The sequence below is a fragment of the Balaenoptera ricei genome, chromosome 7, assembly GCF_028023285.1.
Source record: "Balaenoptera ricei isolate mBalRic1 chromosome 7, mBalRic1.hap2, whole genome shotgun sequence".
Taxonomy (NCBI): Eukaryota; Metazoa; Chordata; class Mammalia; order Artiodactyla; family Balaenopteridae; genus Balaenoptera; species Balaenoptera ricei.
The window spans coordinates 111,316,558-111,336,138 of NC_082645.1; positions in this window are offsets into that span (position 1 = coordinate 111,316,558).

A 19,581-nucleotide genomic window follows, 5' to 3' on the forward strand; every position below is an offset into this window, starting at 1 on the left:
CATGTATGCAATAGTAAAGATTGCAATTTGCTGGGGATAGTAGTTAAAAGAATAGGCTTTGCCTTTCAAGAAATCTGGAACTAAATTCCTATAATGTCACTTGTTCACTATGTGACCCTGGATGAAATATAAATATTATAATATTAATAGCCAACATAAATTGAGTATGGATATTCTTTTCAACTTTTCAGCATTTAAGCCTCACAACAATCCTATGAAGTAATTGTTACTCTTATCAACGGAAAGATAAGTTGTCTAAAGGGATTGGAAACTTGAAACATGTCAAGCACACTCAGCAAAGCAAGTCTTGACTGATTTGTCCAGTAAAGATATAATGATTCAGTCAGTTTATTACTCATGTGAAAGGACGAGCAGCCAAGGGTGTCAGCTCCCAGATCCTAGTCCTATATACACAAAAGAATGTCATCAAAGCAACAAGAGCCAGGTGGCAAAGCAACATGTGTTGTGGAACGCCCCATCGCTGAGGACCCAATTGTATACTAAGTACAACTGCACAGTTGTATACTACTGCTCTAGAGTTTTATAGTCTGCAACAATAGCTTGAGGGGACATGGCAGAAAGTGTCATACTCATCAGAAATGGGAGGCAATAAGAAACTATCGCTTGATAGCATCCCAGGAAGTTACGAAACAAGAGAGAGGCAGCTCCCGGGAAGCTCCTCACAAACCTCACATCCTTTCATGTTTCCAGAGGATCACATGTGTCCCACCAAGACTCAGATTAATTTGTGGAGCAAGCCTTTGCTTATGTGGCAAATATGGATATGCACAAACTCATCAGAGCAGCATGGTGGAGCCATTTCCCTATAAGATCTTTTGATTTTGGAGCCCACAATCTTAATCACAGCTCTATAAGTTTTAACTGTATTATATAAAATACCTAAAAGGACAATAAAGATACTTCCTACCTCACAAAATTGTATTGAAGACGAAATGAGGTATGTTTTAAATTAATTCAGTGATATCTGATGTATAGTTAACATCTAATAATTATGAGATATTTATTATTTTTCTGTTAAATCAGCTGAAATTTCTAAAAATATTTTGGGACATAAGAAAGTCAGAAATGTCAGGACTACCTTCTAGGCAAGGCATCAAAATGCTTTCTGAATCAAGATGAAAAAGAGATGCACAAATTTTAATGATAAATTTCTTGATTATATTATAGTTCTTTTCAAAGATTTTCTTTTTAAGTATAACATTTATGGTAACTGGTAAATAAAACATTTAATATACTCAATTCTTGCCCTTGCTAGATACCTATATGCTTAATGTAAAGACATATTTATTTTGCAGCTTCTCTTTCAAAATACTTTCAATTTTCACTTCAAAAATCGAGCCATTTTATATTACCATCAAGAAATATATTAAATGTTCACCATTTAAAACTGAATTTAAAACAATTTTGAACACACTCTGCCAGACATTGTATCAGGCAGTTACAGGCATGGTATCTATTCATAGACCATAATCATGGGCATTATATTACAAATGGCTTAATACATTTTTCGAGGAGAAACTTAAGGATAAATTCACTATAATAAAAAATTGTATTTGTTTTAAAAGAGAAAGGAGGTTGTTTCTAAATGAGCCATTAGCTTGGGTCCTGAAACCATAATTTTGAAAGCCTAAACCTGAGCAGTACTACTGCTTTTGTCAAAAAAAGAGTGGGAAAATTATACCAGTGTTACTGCAAAGGGGTTCAAGTGTTATATATTTCTCTTCACTGTCATGTTTCCATAGAAACGGTGACTGAGAAAAATCAATGTTAATTTTTGCTGCTTCATTGTTTCAGTCTTCACACAACATACATCGGTGTGTTTAAGTATATTTGATTATATATGTACACACATATGCATATTATATAAGAATGTGTATATGAAAACAATAACAGTTTATTATTTATTTAATATTAATAATATTAATTTATTATTGTTTAAAATACACTGAAACTCAAATCCTATATATGGGTGTGAGCTGAGAAAGCAGACTAAAAACCCCAGGTCAAAACAAGGTCCCTTTTACATAACTTTATGTTACCTATTCTTCTTTCATTAAATTGATAAAAATGGGTATGGATAACATAAAGCTCTAGGTAATAGTTATGGATTTAACTACATGTAAACATAATATGGAAATTTGTTTTATTTAATCAAAAGTCTGTACTTCACAGATAAGTTAATATTAAAGTATTTAATAGTAATGACTTTTATACTTCATTTCTATTCAATTCTGTTATTACTTGAAAAGAAAGTGCATAAACTAAACTATCATTATTAAAATATTTATAGGCCATAATTTGGCATATTTAAAGACACTTGACATTTTAAACCTGGAGACTCCTAAAAGAATATGGTGAATATTGTCAGTTCATGTATAAGAAAATTTTGTGTCTTAAATATGGCACATAATGCGAGAGCATTATTGTATTTCTTTGGTTATTTTTCAAATGCTGGATTTTGATGGAAAATTACTACATACTTTATACCACTTTTTCTTAATTTAATGTGAGGGTGTCAGCTTCCTCTGGGAAATAATGCATTTAACATTCTGAATATGGAAATGTTGTAGCAATAATTTGAGCTTATGTGAAAAGTGAAGTCGGGAGGGGTTTAAGCTGAATGTCTCAGGTGCTCTGTTAACTTCTTTCTTAAGTGTTAAACTGTCAGATAGGAGAGCAATATGAATGAGAGGTCCTTTCCAGTGGATGTGTGCTTGTGATAATATATCTTTACCCTTTATAGGACCATCTAGATTTTCATATCCATAGAGCTGTTGGATGTTTCCTTTTCAGTTAATTAATGATATTCATATTATAAATTGTTACTACTTACTGGGCACTTTGTGCTAGGCATGATGCTACATATACTTCACACTTGTCACTTCATTAAAACCTTATAATTCTACAATGCAAGTACTATCATTTTTTTCAGATATCACAGATGGTCTAGAAATCAAATACAGATAATCTTACCCAAGAGCTTGTCTTTTAACCAATTTATAAACCACCTATTGATAGAAATTGCATTAACTCATAGTATTTCTATTCATTAGGCAAATTGACTATCTGTAGTTTAATCAGTACAGTCTGTGGAAAAGAATCAGTTTCTTTCAACCAACTCAACAAAACCCTCTACCCCAAATTACTTATTTTGTGTATAACATTCTATATCTATTCATTAACTGTAAATTTTAATTAAATAATACAACAATTTATCATAAGCATTTATTTTGTACAGGGAAATATTCAGAATCACACACACTTTTCAGTCTTTGAATCTTCTTTAATTTTGCTTTATTTGTTATCTACAAGTGAAAGGCTTAAATTTGATATGGAAAATAATATGGGTCCTTTAAACAGCCTTCAGTGAAGTTTCACTATTTTTTCTAAAGGCTCGTATATGTCTTTTGTTATATTTTTACCTAGGTAACTTCTAAAAACTGTATAAATTGAATATTTTAAAATTACATTTTATTTTTGTGTTTTGATTTTAATACAGCATGTATTATAACTTTCATTTTTGGTTTTCAATGTAGACTATCTTGCTGCATGATTACAGAAACAAGAGCCCATGCACTTCCAACTCCAACCCAGCACAATAGGGATTATTCTTACATTCCACTTTGGCTTATTTCAATTTCTTTCTCAAATCAGCTTTCATTGTCTAGATTACACTTACTTGTTCAGTCCTTGAATAAAATGTAAAGAAGTTTCAGAATTGCTAACTTATACTCCATTTACCAACCAGAATACTGTGTGCACTCTTTTTTTTAATCTTGAACATTCCAATGTCTGGTCAAATGTTGTTTTTCAAAGTTACTTAGGTCAGTTTCTTTCTTTACAAAATTAAAATAGCCATGTCACTCATTTGTAATATAGTTAGATTCTTTGTCACAGTTATACCTCATCTTGAGATCTCTTTCTGTCTTCTTTGACTTTTTAAAATTTGTATAGAGTAAAATCCATTCTTTGTGGTGTACATTTCTATGTGTTTTGAAATACGCATAGAGTTGTGAATCCACCAGCACAGTACCACATAAAACATTTCTATCATTCAGTCATTGATTTTAGGATCCTGAATTCTTTGGAACTTTCATTGTAGGCAATCATATTGTCTGCAAATAAAAATGCTTCCATTTTTTCCTCTGGAATCTATATAATTTTAATTTTTTTTTTCTTGTCTTATTGTATTGGCTAGGGCTTCCAGTGTGATATTAAAAATGAATGGTGAGAGGAGAAATTTTACTTCTTTCTTGGTCTTAAGAAAAAACATTCCAATCACACATGTTTGATTGTATTTGTGTGTGTTTGAAACTCATTCTTTTTTCAAAATATGTCTAGTTATTACTGCCATTATTTAAGTATTTAGAAGTGTGTTGCTTGGAGGTTTAGGAGGTTGACATTTTTTTTCCAACTGTGTGAAACTCAATCTAAATTATCATCTTCTTCAGAGTTTCACATTCTGGTATTTTATTTCCTTGTTTTATGAGAAAATTAAGAAAACAAAGTAATACTATAAAAATAAAGGTAGAGTCACGATTGATAGAAACTAAATGCTTGGCTCTTAGGGACTGGATTTTAAATTGTTGTTGTTGTTGGGAAAAAAAATTGATGATTCACCTGAATTTCAAGTAACCCTGATATTTCAGTGTGTGATTAAGAGGAAATAATGGATTTGGGTACACAGCTGTTAAGCAATTAGTGATATATGCAGAGAAAGTCTAGTTTACTGAGAAAATGATAGTAATGTGAACAAATTTCCAAGAATAAAATTTTTTATGATTATGAGCATTTACATGATAGAAGACATGGTTGGATAAGTTATTTTGTGTTTTGTTACATGCTAACTGCATTTTTGTGTATGACTATATAATTCCTTTTTCATTAAGAGTATCTATATAACATCCAGCTGTTAATTTAGGTAGTCCAGACACTGAAGTAAGAATTTCTACCTATGAGGATTATATTCACTAAACTATGGATTCAACTTTTTACTCTAGTTTATCTAAAATACTAAAAAACAAAATATGAATACTAACAGTTTACAAAGAATTAAAAAGAAGGGCATAGAAAAAATATTAATCACCACAAATCTTTTTTAAAAAACTGGAAGTTTTATTTTCTTCATTTTAATATTTTATATCTCTACATTTTTAGAAAAAGCTACTTTAATACACAGAAATTTAGGATAACTTTGTGTTTTTTAAGGTTAGAACCAAAGAATTTTTATTATTAAATAGTAGTTTGGAACATCTTGATTCAAAATCATGTGTTTGAACATACTGGACATGACATAGGACTTTAAGTAAGAGCATTACAGATTCAACTTTCTTAAGATTTTTGTCCTTGTCAAAAAATTACACAAATTTAAATAATTATTCTACTTATGTTCTTAAAAGAAATATATATCCTTTTTTTCTAAAAATAAACGAGCAAAAGTTTGATCTTTTCTCAAACAATACCTGTAATCACAATCTACAGCCCATGAGGGAAAACTGCAGAGCACATCAAAAGGAAGACTTGCCTTTCCCTTTTAAAGTCTCAGTTTTTAACCCACTGAATTAACAAGCTATACATAGAACAGAAACCTGGATGAAATACAGGTGACATATGATCTTGGGTATGCCATTCTCTGGATTTACTGTTTCATTAATTAATTCAACTCTTTTCTTGTTTTTCTTAATCTGTTCTGAAGAGACAGTTTTCTCACTCTGTGTGTCAAAGTTTCTTACAGTACCCTAATTGTCTAGATACTTTATGATGTCAAAATATCTTGATATACAAACTTTAAATTACCTACCTCCCACTTACACAAAATTCAACCACTACAATGTGTCTATGTATTACAGCATTTCTTCATGAAACAAGCCTCTCTCCCTTTCTCTCTCTCCCCTCCCCCTTCTCCAATTGTCTCTCCACTTTTATTAACAGTAAGTGATTTCTGTCCCAATTACTTTGATTATGTGATTATAAATTACAGATCTTATGGTATTGTTTTCTATAATTGAATAAACTTTCTATTTATACGTCATACTTTTTTGCTCAGAGTTCTGCATTTTAGAATGCTGCATAGCAAAGTGTCTTATCTACATTCAAATTATTAATTGCTTCATAAGAATGATTTCCCTAGAAGTGTTTACTGTTTTATACAGCACATTGATGATGTTGTATGATTAACTCTTTTGTTATTCAATGGGAATTATTTGCTATCAGATTAAACAGGATAATTATAGAATTTTATATAAATCTTCCTGTTGCTTAACAAATCATTTGTAACGTGGTGGTAAGTGTAACAAAATACCCTCACAAATTCCTTTGTATTTAAAACTGATAAATTATTATTACTTGAAGCGAAGGGTAATCGTGCAATATAGATGTAATCTTCTCTCCAGTGCCTCCTATGTCTACACAGTTTGGTATGATGGAAAATACTATAACTAAATCATGATTTGGTTAAATTTCATGGCCATTATTTCTTTCATAAAATGCTGTCATCTTAAAATAGTGAACATTTGTTTATTTCCTTTCTTTGCCTAAACTAGTATTTAGTCATTTGTATTTTTAATCCTAAAACATATAAAATCACTGAACAGGAAAAAAATAAGATTTAAGAATACCTTAAATTCCTGTCATTTTAGGAGTTATTGATTGTGCGCCCCTCCCTCCAAAAAAAAAAAAAAAAAGGCCAAAAATAAAATAATTGTAGCAAAAATTGTAGCCAATTGAAGAGTAACAAAGTAATATGTCAAGGGCTTAATGCACAAATATCATTAAAACTGTGGCTCTTTTTACCTTTGAAACAAATTGCAAGCAATGTTAACTTGAGAGTGTTTTTCAAGGTTAAGACCAGTCATTGCCATTTCTAATAGACTGTTAAATACTGAGTAATTACAGCTTTATTTCCCATAGCCACTGGAAATTTCCTTCACTAGAAATAACAAATGGATTCTTTTCAACTAATAAAATCCCTGGGCAAGAGCACAGGAAGATCAAGTTTCAAGAGGCTGCTGTTGCTATAAACAAGGCATTTTTGCCATATGAACCCCCCAGACTAGATGTTGCTATTAGCTAAATTTCCAAATTCTTTCTACACATTTAACTTCTCCCTGTACCTTTAAATGTTTCATCCAGCCAAATTTTCAGATTCTTGCTTATCATTAAATTCTTAATACACAAACGTTCTTTTTACAACTTACAAGGTGTGGTGGTCGAAAGGACAGGTCTAGAGCCAGAATGCCTGGATTCAGGGTGCTTGGTTCAGCCACTTATCTTGGGCAGGTTGTCAACCTTCTGTGGCTCAGTTTCCTCAGTTCTCGGTTAATAATTTTACTGCCCTCCTAAGTTGTGCAGGGGTTATTAAATGAGTTAATACACATGAAGTTCTTGGAGGAGTGCCTCCTGGCACATCACAAGCATTATGATGCATAATGAAGCATCCTTTTTTTTTTTTTAATTGAAGTATAGTTGATTTACAATGTTTCAGGTGTATAGCAAAGTAATTCAGTTATACATATATATTACATATATATATATATTATATATATATATATATATATATATATATATATATAATATATATATACTGAAAAAGATCTCCATTCTTTTTCAGATTCTTTCCCATTATAGGTTATTACAAGATACTGAATATAGTCCCCTGTGCTATATGTAGGTCCTTGTTGTTTCTCTACTTTATATATAGAAGCATTCATTTTTATTAAGCACACTTATAAATCTCATGTCAATATTTCATACCCCTTTTTATTAACTCTTTCCAGTACTCATTGTAAAAAAAAAAATCTTCTATTTCTTCTATCTTCCGAAAACAACATTTTTCTATGCTTTGCTGTAACTGAAGCCTATCTTTCCCTAGCTAACACAACTTCCAACCCATGTCCTGGATACGTTTAGTGAAATTAATCTATATTAGAGAAATTAAGGACCTCCCATACTATTATAAAAATTTGAACATGAATGTCTTAAAGCTGAGTGGACTATCCAGTGAGCCATTATCTATACTTTTAGGTTTGACCCCTGCGTTAGTGGAGCACTGTACAGTTCTGTGTGGTGTAACATCTGTGTTGCACTCTTGTTTGCCCTCCACTACTCAGTTCTCCCTGGTGAGAATCATTATTTGAGTGGTTTCCAGCAAGTTATAGGCAGCATTCCTTAAAATACCTTTTCTCCTTTGGGCTGTTCCCCACATGGCTTTTCAGGAATCAGACATATGGGTCTTCATCAACGGTATATTTTTTTCCGTCCATCCTTTCCTAAATCAGCACAAGGATATGGGAGAGAAGTTACAAAACAGCATATGTTACTTTCTTACTTAAAAAGTATAGACATTCTGTTACGTATAATAAGTAGACATATTGGTAGATAGATCTATAGATTGAATGACCAGATTTACCAGCTTGGGGGAGATACTATACCTCTTTTTTTTTTTTTTTTTTTTTTTAATTCAAATTAGTGTCTCAAGCCACTATCTGTCCAGATGAACAGGCAATCCAGTATTTCAACTTTGGGGCCTCCAAGAATTAATCAAGAATTAATCAAGAATTCTGGATGTTTTCTAAAACCTTACAGGCTTTTACCTCTCTTGCATTGGTATAGATATTTCAGAACTCAGAGGTACTGTTTTATTGAGAATGCAAACCTACAACTGCCTCTGAAACATCTACTTTAGAAGTGACTGAGGGTATTACAGCTACCAGAAGGAAAGACCTCAGGGACTCTCCTCTCGTTGTTAAGGCTGTTTCAGAAGTGTTATCTCTGATGGAAGTAGCTGTACAACTTATGTGACTGGACCTGAGTCGCCTGCTCTACTATCACTAGCGTTGGTGTAGATCTCAACCTATTTTCTCAATTTCATGTTCAGTCAAGTTTGTTCCATGCTTGAGCTCGTAAGTCTTCAACTTTAGTTTACACTCATATGCTCTTGATACTGTAGCCAAAGCCCACTCTCAGCATCATGTAACCGGGTGTAAATCAGCCACACAATATGCCAGGATCAGCTCTCCACCAGCGATGAAAAAAATAGTTTCACACAGTAAGAAAATATTTAGGTTGTTTCTTAAATTATGCCAACCAGGTTGCCTCTCCCATCAGCCCTTTCGTATATGAGAACACATTTAGGACATAATTTCTACGTTTTTATTAGAAACAACACTGGAATGAACAGGCTTCTACATGTATATTTGTTTATTTATCCAATTATATTGTAGAATGAAATTTTAGAACCTCTGTTATGGAAGCAAAAATTGATATTTTTAAAGATTTTAGTACATTTTTCCAAAAGGCTTTTAGATTCATTACACATTTCACCCTTCTACCAATGTTATATGAGACATAATTCATACCAGCTTATCAGTTGCATTTTAGAAACATCTTACACTTTGAAACAAAACATTTGTACATGCTTTAATTTCCATATCAATCTTACGAGACTGGAAATGATATTCTAGTTTTGCCTATAATAAAAAATGAAGCTTAGGAGATTTAACTATCATGATTAAGATGAAACAGATAATAATTAGTTGAAGTACTATTTGATTTGAATAATATGGATCATATTTATTTATTGATTCATGCCCTCATTCTGTATGCATTTGTTGAGTACCTATAATGCATCAGGCACTGTGCAGGGAGCTGCATATATCCCCATTAGCTAGCTGGAAGATATGCTCTCTGATACCACAGAACTTATGATTTAGGAGAGAAGGAGACATTTAAAAAATAAATATTTACATATTTATTAATATTGAGACTGTGATGGGTACATATTGGAGGTCCCTCGTGCAATGAGAGAATATAATGGGGTGATTGTAATCTAGGGAGGGCAGTAAACATGGTACAGAAATATGGAACACGGAGGGAACTACAAGAAGTACACTGACCAGAGTTTAGAGAGTAAGAGGACATGTGGAATGAAATAAAGCTGGAGGAGTGCAGGCCAGGATTTGCAGAGCCCACGGGTGCAGCACCTCCTCAATTTTCCGAGGTAGAGAACCAGTATTTGTTTTGCTTTGTTTCGCTTTTCAATTCTCATGGTCTAATAGTTTTATAAAAATAAAATAACAAATTACCAAAAACATAAAATTTAAAAATAAAAAAATGCCTAAAAATACAAGTCCCGCCCCCCATTTATTTTTAGTTTCATCGGACAGGAAATTACCCTGAAACGCTGCGAAAGTGTTTAAATACTTGCCCTCGGTTTCTGTGCTGATCTCTCTGCAGGGCAGGAGACAGTAGAGAGCAAATCGGGCACCTCTGCTTCAGGCCACAGCTGTCCTTGAGAACACTAGGAAGTGGGTAACACTATCAGGCGCGTGTTTGGAGCTGATGACTCTGGTTGTAGTGTGCATAGACTAGGGGAGCAGGAGAGAGTGAATCTGAGAAGATGAATTAGGAGGGCAATTCTCGGTACAGAGAGTGACGATAATAATTTGCGTCAATATTGTAGGAGAATTTCTAAAATGGTTTCCCAAAGATATCACATCCTAATCCCCAGAATCTGTGAATGTGATGAGATATTACACCCTTGATTATGTTCTATGTTGTATGAACAGTTGACTTTAAGAGAGGGAGATTATTCTGGTGGGCCCGATCTGATCACATTAGTCCTTAAACATAGAGAGCTTTCTCTAGCTAGTTGCAGGAGGAGAAGTCAGAGAGCTTCAAAGTAGAAGAGTCACTGCATCTTTGCTAACTTGGAGTTGGAGGGGCTATTGTGATCAGGCATGTGGGGAACCTCCAGAAGCTAAGAGCAGTCCTCTGGTGATAGCCAGCAAAGAATTGGGGACTCTGGTGCTATAACTACAAGAAGCTAAATTCTACCAATAAAATGAATGATTCTGTAAGGGGACCCTGAGCCCTAGATGACAATGCAGCCAGTTGACATCTTTTCTTTTTTTAAAATTTTATTTATTTATTTATTTAATTTATTTATTTGGTTACGTTGGGTCTTCATTGCTGCGCTCGGGCTTTCTCTAGTTGCTGCGAGCAGGGGTTAGTCTTCGTTGCAGTGCACGGGCTTCTCACTGCAGGGGCTTCTCTTGTTGCACAGGACGGGGTCTAGGAGCACGGGCTTCAATAGTTGCAGCACGCGGGCTCAGTAGTTGTAGCTCGTGGGTTCTAGAGCGCAGGCTCAGTAGTTGTGGTGCACGGGCTTAGTTGTTCTGCGGCATGTGGGATCTTCCCAGACCAGGGCTCAAACCCATGTCCCCTGCATTGGCAGGTGGATTCTTAACCACTGCACCACCAGGGAAGTCCTGCCAGTTGACATCTTGATTTCCTCCTGAGCAGAGAACCGAACCACATACTCTGTGGGCTTCTGAACTACAGTACTGTGACCTAATAAATCTAAATCAGTGTTGTTTTAAGATGAGAAATTTGTGCTGATTTGTTACACAACAATAGAAAAACAATACAGCCAGAATTGTGGCAGTAGAGATGTAAAGAAGAGGACGGATGTATTTTATCAATATTTAGTAAGTAAAATGGATAGGAGAGAGTGGTGGTGTTCATACAGATGACAGAGATGGGGAAGGGTCAAAGATGACCCCTAAGTGTATGACTTGTAAAGCCAGGTGGATGATGGTTCCACTTACTGAGATAGAACATGCTGGAAGAGGATCTAGTCTGGGAGGAAAGGTCATGATTTCATTTTTAGGTCGTATTTGTTTTGAAGTGGCCACGATTCATCTGAGAAGAGCTGTCAGGCAAGCAATTGTATTTATAGACCTGGAACCCAACAAGAAATATGTGCTTGGAATATAAATGTGTGAGCTTTCTGTGTAGAGCTGGTGATGAGAGCCCTGGATGAGGATAACACAGAATAAGAAGAAAGTGCATCTAGGAAGAGCATGAGATTTAAAGGTTCAGGAGAAGAAGATATGCTCGCAAAGGTGGGACAGCCTGAGGGGTGGGAGGGAAGCCAGGGGACAGTTAGATCAAGGAACCTGTATTAGTTTCCTCTTGCTGCTCTATCAAATTACCACAAACTAAGTAGTTTAAAACATCACAAATGTATTATGTTACAAGTCTCTCAGCTGGAAGTCAGGTGCAGATCTCAGTGGGTTTGAATCAAGGCCATAAGTAAGGTTACATTCCTTTCTGGAGGCTCTAGATAGGATATGTTCTCTTGCCTTTACCAGATTCTAGAGGTTGGCTGCATTCCTTGGATCGAGGCCCCTTCCTCAATCTTCAAAGCCAGCAACATCAATCCAAGTCCTTTTAATACTGCCATCTGGTTCTCTGGTTCTCTCTCTTCTGCCTCCCTTTTCCACTTTTAAGGACCCTCGTAATTACATTCAGCCCTCCTGGATAATCCAGGATAATCTCTCTATTTTAAGGTCATTTGATTAGCAATTGTAAATCCCTCTGTTTTCTTAATTCCCCTTTGCCATGTAACATAACATAGTCACAGGTCCTGGGAATTAGAATGTGGATGTCTTTTGGGGGACATTATTCTGCCTGCCACAAAAGTTAAAGATTGATCCACAGGGTGTGTAATATGATGATGATCTTGAAGACAGTTGCTTGGAAGGATGCTAGAGATGGAAGTAATAGTTCAGTAGGTACAGAATGAAGTGGGTCATGAGAAATGGAGTGACTCTGGAAAACCATGAGAAGTTTGGCTGTGAGTGAATAAAAGGAAGTAGCATGTAGCTGTGAGTGGTTTGGGACCTAGGAAGAGTTATTTTATGGGAATTCATGAAAATGTCTAATAACCAATGTAAAGTATCCGATTGAGAGAGGTTGTCTATACAACAGAGAGAGACATGATACTCAATAGTTTAAGGTTCTTGAGAGAACAGGTAGGGGAATAACCTTAAGCCTTTACCCCTATTGTAAACATAAGAAATGAAGTTAGACATGTAGGTACATTTATATGTTTATTAGCAGAAATCTGAAAAGTTCACATTTTATGTCCTCTTTTCCATGTTAAATGCCAATAAGAAAAGTAGAATAGAGTTAGCAAACTAGGGACACGATTATTAAAAATATAGTATATAGCAATCATATTTCCCCAGTGTATGAAAAGTCCTGCCTGCTAAGTGAAAACTTCCAACTCACACTGTACATAAATGAAGTAACTCCCTGTTGTAGGTATATTTTACATCTCATCAAGGTTGATGGCGTACTTTATACTATTTGGGAACATAAACCATTTCCCACTAGTGCTATCATCTTAAAACACTTTGGATTTTTGACTGAATAACTGACTAGGCAGCAGATTGTTAGGTGAATGATGGAACCAAGTGAGTTTTAATGGAGTCTCAGAAGAGTCTCAGCAAAAGAAAATGTGCTGTTAACAGAAAAAACATGGATGTGGAATGTACCAATGCTTATTTCCACATTTCGGGCACAATTTATTATTAAACTAAGAGTCAAAATGCCCATTAAGGTCCAGAGTCCAAGGCAATCAGTGAATCTGTTCTTTTATAATCAGGAAGCAAGATGCATCAAGAACTGGTTGCTACCATTTCCTGCTTTATAAATATGATGGATATTCTAAGTGTACCAATTAGAGGAGATACAGCTCAGTAGGGTTGTCTGGTCAGGGTTGCCAGATAAAATACAGGACTCCCAGTTAATTTTGAACTTCAGATAAAGAGCAAAAAAATTTTACCCTAAGTATGCCCCAGATATTGCATCAAAACACTTACACTAATTTTTTGTTTTTTATCTGAAATTCAAATTCAAATTTAACTGGGTGTTCTCTATTTTTATTTGCTAAATCTAGCAACCATAACCATACTGAAAATCCAGATACCTTCTATTTGCCGAAGGTAAACATATTTTATAGGAAGACAAAACTGGATTCATAGGCTAAAAAATATTCGAACCGCTTTCAGACTTGAGAAGTCTGAGCATATTGTCTGAAATCCAAAATACTAGCATTTCTGGAATATTTCACTGGTTCATAGCAAACTGTAGGTTTGCAATTTAAATAGGACTAAAACATTTATTCTGGGAAAACACTTGTAGTTGCTACATGTATTTGGGCCATAGGTTTCCTTGAAGTCTTCCCTGATAAACTTTCAGGAATAATTTTCTATTTTTTGTTTGTTTGTTTGTTTCAGTGTAATGCATGATACTGTAGAGAGGCAGGTTATATATTTTGTATGTTCATCAGTCCATCAATGAATTGGCCACGTAAAAGTGGATTTATTGTAATCATAATCTTTTCAGAATAGACTACTCTTCTAGACCTATTTAGAAAGCAGCAGCGACAGGACAGTTGATACCAAGCATTACAATCAGCTTGGATGACAATTCTTAAAATCTACCTTATGAGTACTTACTTACTCATTTATAAAGTCCACAAATATTACTGAACGACTGCCTGGAAAGAAGTGAAGATAAAATGGTGAATAAGATAGACAAGACCTTGTATTGGAGAGACTAATAATGTCAGAGAGAGACCAACATTAGGAAAGTGCCAATGAAAAAAAGCAACACAGAGAAAAAAATAGGTTGATGTCATGGAGGCACATTATGGCAGGACACTTTTGGTAGTCCAGATTTGGTGATCAGGGACGCTGGTCTGAGGGCATGGTTTCTAAACCGAGATTCTGAATTTCATATTGCAAAGGCCATCAGGAAATTGCTTGGTAAGAGTGAAATACAGAGAGGAAGTCAGTGTGGCTGGAGGAGAGTGGGGAGTGTCATAGAAGACGCGGTGAGAGCAGTTGGCTGGCAAGACCGTGCAGGGCTCTGTCAATCAGAGCAAGGAACTTGTTTTATTCTGTCTTTGCTGGGAAGCTCTTAGGATACTTTAAGCAAGAGAATAACGTGATAAGTGTTGAATTTTAAGAAAACAAAGTGAAAATCTTGAGTCTTTTTAAAAGGTAAATTATCATTTACTTATTAAGTACTCTCTGTGTCAAAATAAAATGATTCTAATCTGCCCATAAGGTAGAATATTGAAAAGGCTAAAACAATATTAGCAGATGTAGCTATAAATCAGGGCAAAGAGAAAAATGTGCAAAAATGTTACAACAATGGCATCAGTTATCATGATAAATGTAAATGAATAAACTTTCTTATTAATAATAAAAAAGCTCTCATATTAGCTAAAAACAAAGAAATCCAATAAAATGATTACAGATTTGTTGACTCATAAAGAGTTGTACATAGATGTTGCTATTGAGCTGTCATTTTAATTTATTGTTTAAATAAATAAAATTATTATATATTAAAGTCTAACTTTTAAAATTTTAATATAAAATACTTACTGATTTTCAGATACCCTGTAATAATTAAAATACTAATTCCCAGGTGTTAATGATATTAGCTAGACTTATTGTAGTGATCACTTTGCAGTGTATACAAATATCAAATCATTATATTGCATACCTGAAACTAATAAAAAAATGCGAATTCCCTCGTACTTGAAAGAAGTAAACATTTTTTCTGTAATTATCTTGGAAAATAGTTGAATGTTCAACTCTTGGACTGATGTCTAATAAGCAGCATATCATTACTAAAGGAGGAATATTTTAGATTGGTAATGAGGAAGAGAAAAAAGAAATTTGTAGGGAAAAATCTATATATAACCCAGATGGTTACACAGAATTGAAATCCTAAAATATACCTGAGTCTGCCAGGATACTGAAAGCTAATTACCACGGTGAGAAGTACTGACCTAAATAGAAGTGACTTCAATATCCCTCCACCTCCAAGATGCTGCAGATTCAGAGGTGTGTGTGTGTGGTGGAGAAAGCTGTGTTAAGACCACAAAGGGGTGATTATTCCAAGTCTTATATTCTTCTGTAGTGAAATAATTCCTGTAGTGAGATAATTGCCTTATGATTTGTCGCTGACTGTACTCAGAAAGCATTTTATAAATGAGAAATGTGAGATCCCTAGAGAGGGCTTGCAATTTGAATTAACCTATGTGAAAAAACTAAGTGTGGTTTTAAGAAATGACTTGAGGTTTCAGAGGAAGATTTTTATGGGAAAGTAGCACTCCTGCCTATGTCAATACTTTTTTAAGCCATTCCCTAGAAGACTTCTATGGTATGAGTTTGGACTTCCATTTTATCATTAAGGGGGAAAAAATGTATGCAGATTAGTTGGAAAGCTTGTTATAAACAGACATTCTGCACTTGGGAATTTCTGTCTAAATTTTATAAATTGAGGTTATAACTGATTGGCTGTCAATCTTAATATTCGAGTAAGGATGGCCCTGAAATAGAAAAGTGATCATTTGAATCTAACTTGCCATTACTAATATTTTTAATGGATCCCCAGCCTAAAACAGGTTCCATTTCAAAAATGAAAACTTGTTCCTTTTGTGCCATGTGAATGGCAGTTAGCAGTCCTTAAAGCTTTTCACTGGGAACAATTTCCAAAATAACTCAAATATTCACTCCTTCTCAATATTTGCTTCAGTGAAACAGAAACAACTGCAAATTTTGTTGAGTTCTTGATCATCTGGCAAATCAAGACAAAGCACAAAGATATGTTAGTTGCTGAACAAGAGACAATTTATCTCATGAACAAAAAGCAGATTGTGGTCAGAGGACAAATCAGAGGACAGTTACAATCATGCCTAAAAGGATACCATAATTACAGTGCAATGTTCCTCAATCAGACCACATCATTGCTCAGGAAAGCAGGTTGCTTGTGAGATTCTAATGACTTTCTTTCTTATCACTGTGAATCATGTCTTTCCTCTCTGTAATTAAGGCCTTTGATATGCATGACAGTCAATAGCATCGAGATAATGAAACAAATCAGGCCAAATATCCCGCTGTTAAAGTTAGAAAAGCTACAGCAAACGCTGATCTTCTTTTGCCTCAACTTGTGCATAGAAAAAAAGTATGTTATTCTAGAAATACTCCAATTTAGATTTGAAGGTGTTGACAAAGTCAAGATATTGCCCATTTCTGAAATATTGCATATTAAATTAATTGAAGGCAATGATTGATTCCTTTATTAGAAGATCTTTGATAACTTCAACATATAAGTTAAATATGCAACAGTATGTACTCTTTGGCCATTTAAAGAGTCTATAGCCTTACTACTTATCTTAACAAGCTGTTGGTTATACTGTATATAGTTCACATTGAAGTATTTTTCTGGTTTACCTCAATTAGCCATATCTTCCTGTCCAGAGATCAAAGTTAAGGAATCTCTTGCAAGTGTTGTTAAAGAAGAAACATTTGCTTCCAGATGCACTCAGCAAAATTGGTTCGCATGTAAAGGTGGTACTTGCCCTGGTCTGCCAGGAGTGGTTACATAAATGCTGGCTATTCAACCAGTTTCTATGCAGGAACTGACTCTGTGAGCATAATCAGGTAAATCAGTTTCATAAAAGGAAGAAATGTACTCTTGCTCGTGATTGATAGCTGTTGCCTCTCATTTTCTCCAAAAATTCTCTTACTGATCACTACCATTTTGATTTAAATAGGCTCACTTAAAAACTGGACTCCAAACGGATGGGCAAATGCAGTGCAATTCTGTGAAAGATACTATATAGTATCAACTAAAACACATCAAACAAATTTTCATTCTTACATATTAGTGCAAAATCAAGTGAAGGCTACAGATGAGTGCATCTTCCTTCTCTACTATTAAATAGTAGTTGAAACAGTGCAGTACGTCTTTTATTTTTGTTTATTTCTTATTTTTGTAAGGAAAACATGTTTTATAGAACTTGTTGGCATTGACATATATGGTCTAATGTAGGCTCAAGTGACTCCCTTTACATGTGGACCCAAGCTGACACTGGATTTGTCAATTATGTTGGAGAAAGAAATGTTCTCTTTTTTTTTTTTTTTTTTTTCAGTTTCGAGATTACCCATAGAGGGTAATATTAGTGCAGTACATCTTAAAGCAAGAGGACCTGAACCTGATGACTATGGCTGACACTGCTGTGGGATATATAGGAAAGCTGTTAAGAGAGTTAATCATAAAAGTTCCCATCACAAGGAGAAAACTGTTTTTCTTTTTTCTTTTTTCCTTTTTTTTTTTTTATTGGATCTCTATGGGAAGATGGATGTTAGCTGAACGTATTGTAATCAGTTCAAAACATATGTAAATCAAACCATCATGACGTATGCCTTAAACTTATATAGTGATGTATGTCAATGATTTCTCAATAAAACTGGAAAAAAAAGAGGACCTCCCCAAAGGGAAGATTTAAGTGCAGAATGTAGAAGAGAATGTTCCTTTGGCCATATGCTCTGTGGGTGTGCCACTGGCAAAGTACAGTGTTGGAAAGAAGCTGAACTTCAGTGTGATACACATTTTGTTTTCCTTGTACTGCGGGGAAAGCAGTAAGTGAGAGTGATTATTAAATTATATCATAGAACATAGAATATTTGTTACAGAAGGAAGATTAGAGTGTGGTAGCAATTTTTTAAAATTTCTCTTCTTTTAACCATTTTACAGTAAATGATACCCTGATGCATGCCATCAGCATACATTTTCCTTCCCCCACCAACCTCATATCTTTTGAAACAGCAATATTAATAACCGACATTGAGAAAAAATTTTGTGCCTGGCACCTTGCTTAGATCTTTATAGGCATTATGTCATTTAATCATAAGTACAGTCTATGTGTTCAGTATAGTAATTTACTGATAAGGAAACTGAGGCTTAGAGAAGTTTTGTAACTTAATAAGGTACACTTGACAAAGTGGAAGAACTAGGATTTGAATCATAGTTTAAATTCATGCCTTAACCACAAGCCACTAAACTTTCTCCAGTAGAAGTTCAAAATCTGCAGTCAATAATTTGTAGAGACCTATGTCCACATATAGGCGGTCCCTGACTTGTGATGGTTCAACTTAATGATTTTTTGACTTTATGATGGTGCAAAAACGATATGCATTCGGCATAAACTGTACTTCAAATTTTGAATTTTTATCTTTTCCCAGGCTAGCAATATGTGGTCTGATAGTCTCTAGTGATGCTGGGCAATGGCAAGGAGTCACAGCTCTCAGTCAGCCAGACAATCATGAGGAAAAACAATGAATACTCTTACAACCATCCTGGACGCAGACAAACATTCTGTTTTTCACTTTCAGTGCAGTATTCAAAGAAACTATATGAGATAGTCAACAGTTTATTATAAAATAGGCTTTGTGTTAGATGATTTTGCCCAGCTATAGGCTAAGGTAAGTGTTCTGAGCATGTTAAAGATGGGACACTAAGCTATGATGTTTGGTAGGTTAAGTGTATTAAATGCATTTTGGGCTATTTTCAATTTATGATGGGTCTGTCAGGACATAATCCCATCAAAAATAGAGGAATATCTGTACTACTTAGGATGATTTAAGCTAGGAACAATAAATTCCATGTTGACTGTATGCACAGTGATTTTTTTGGGGGGGAATTAGATGCTATTAAAAAATATGTGAGCTCGAAGTATCAGTCTTTCATGGATAGCTTGAGTGGAAATTGTCTTCACTTCTTGGTGTATGTTTCTGTATGTTTTTTTTTTCTCCATTGCTAATGTTACATAGTATTTTATTATCATACAAAGACTGATTCATAGAAAAATAAAATGTTTCATAATTTAGAAGTCTATAATTTTCAAATTATTTA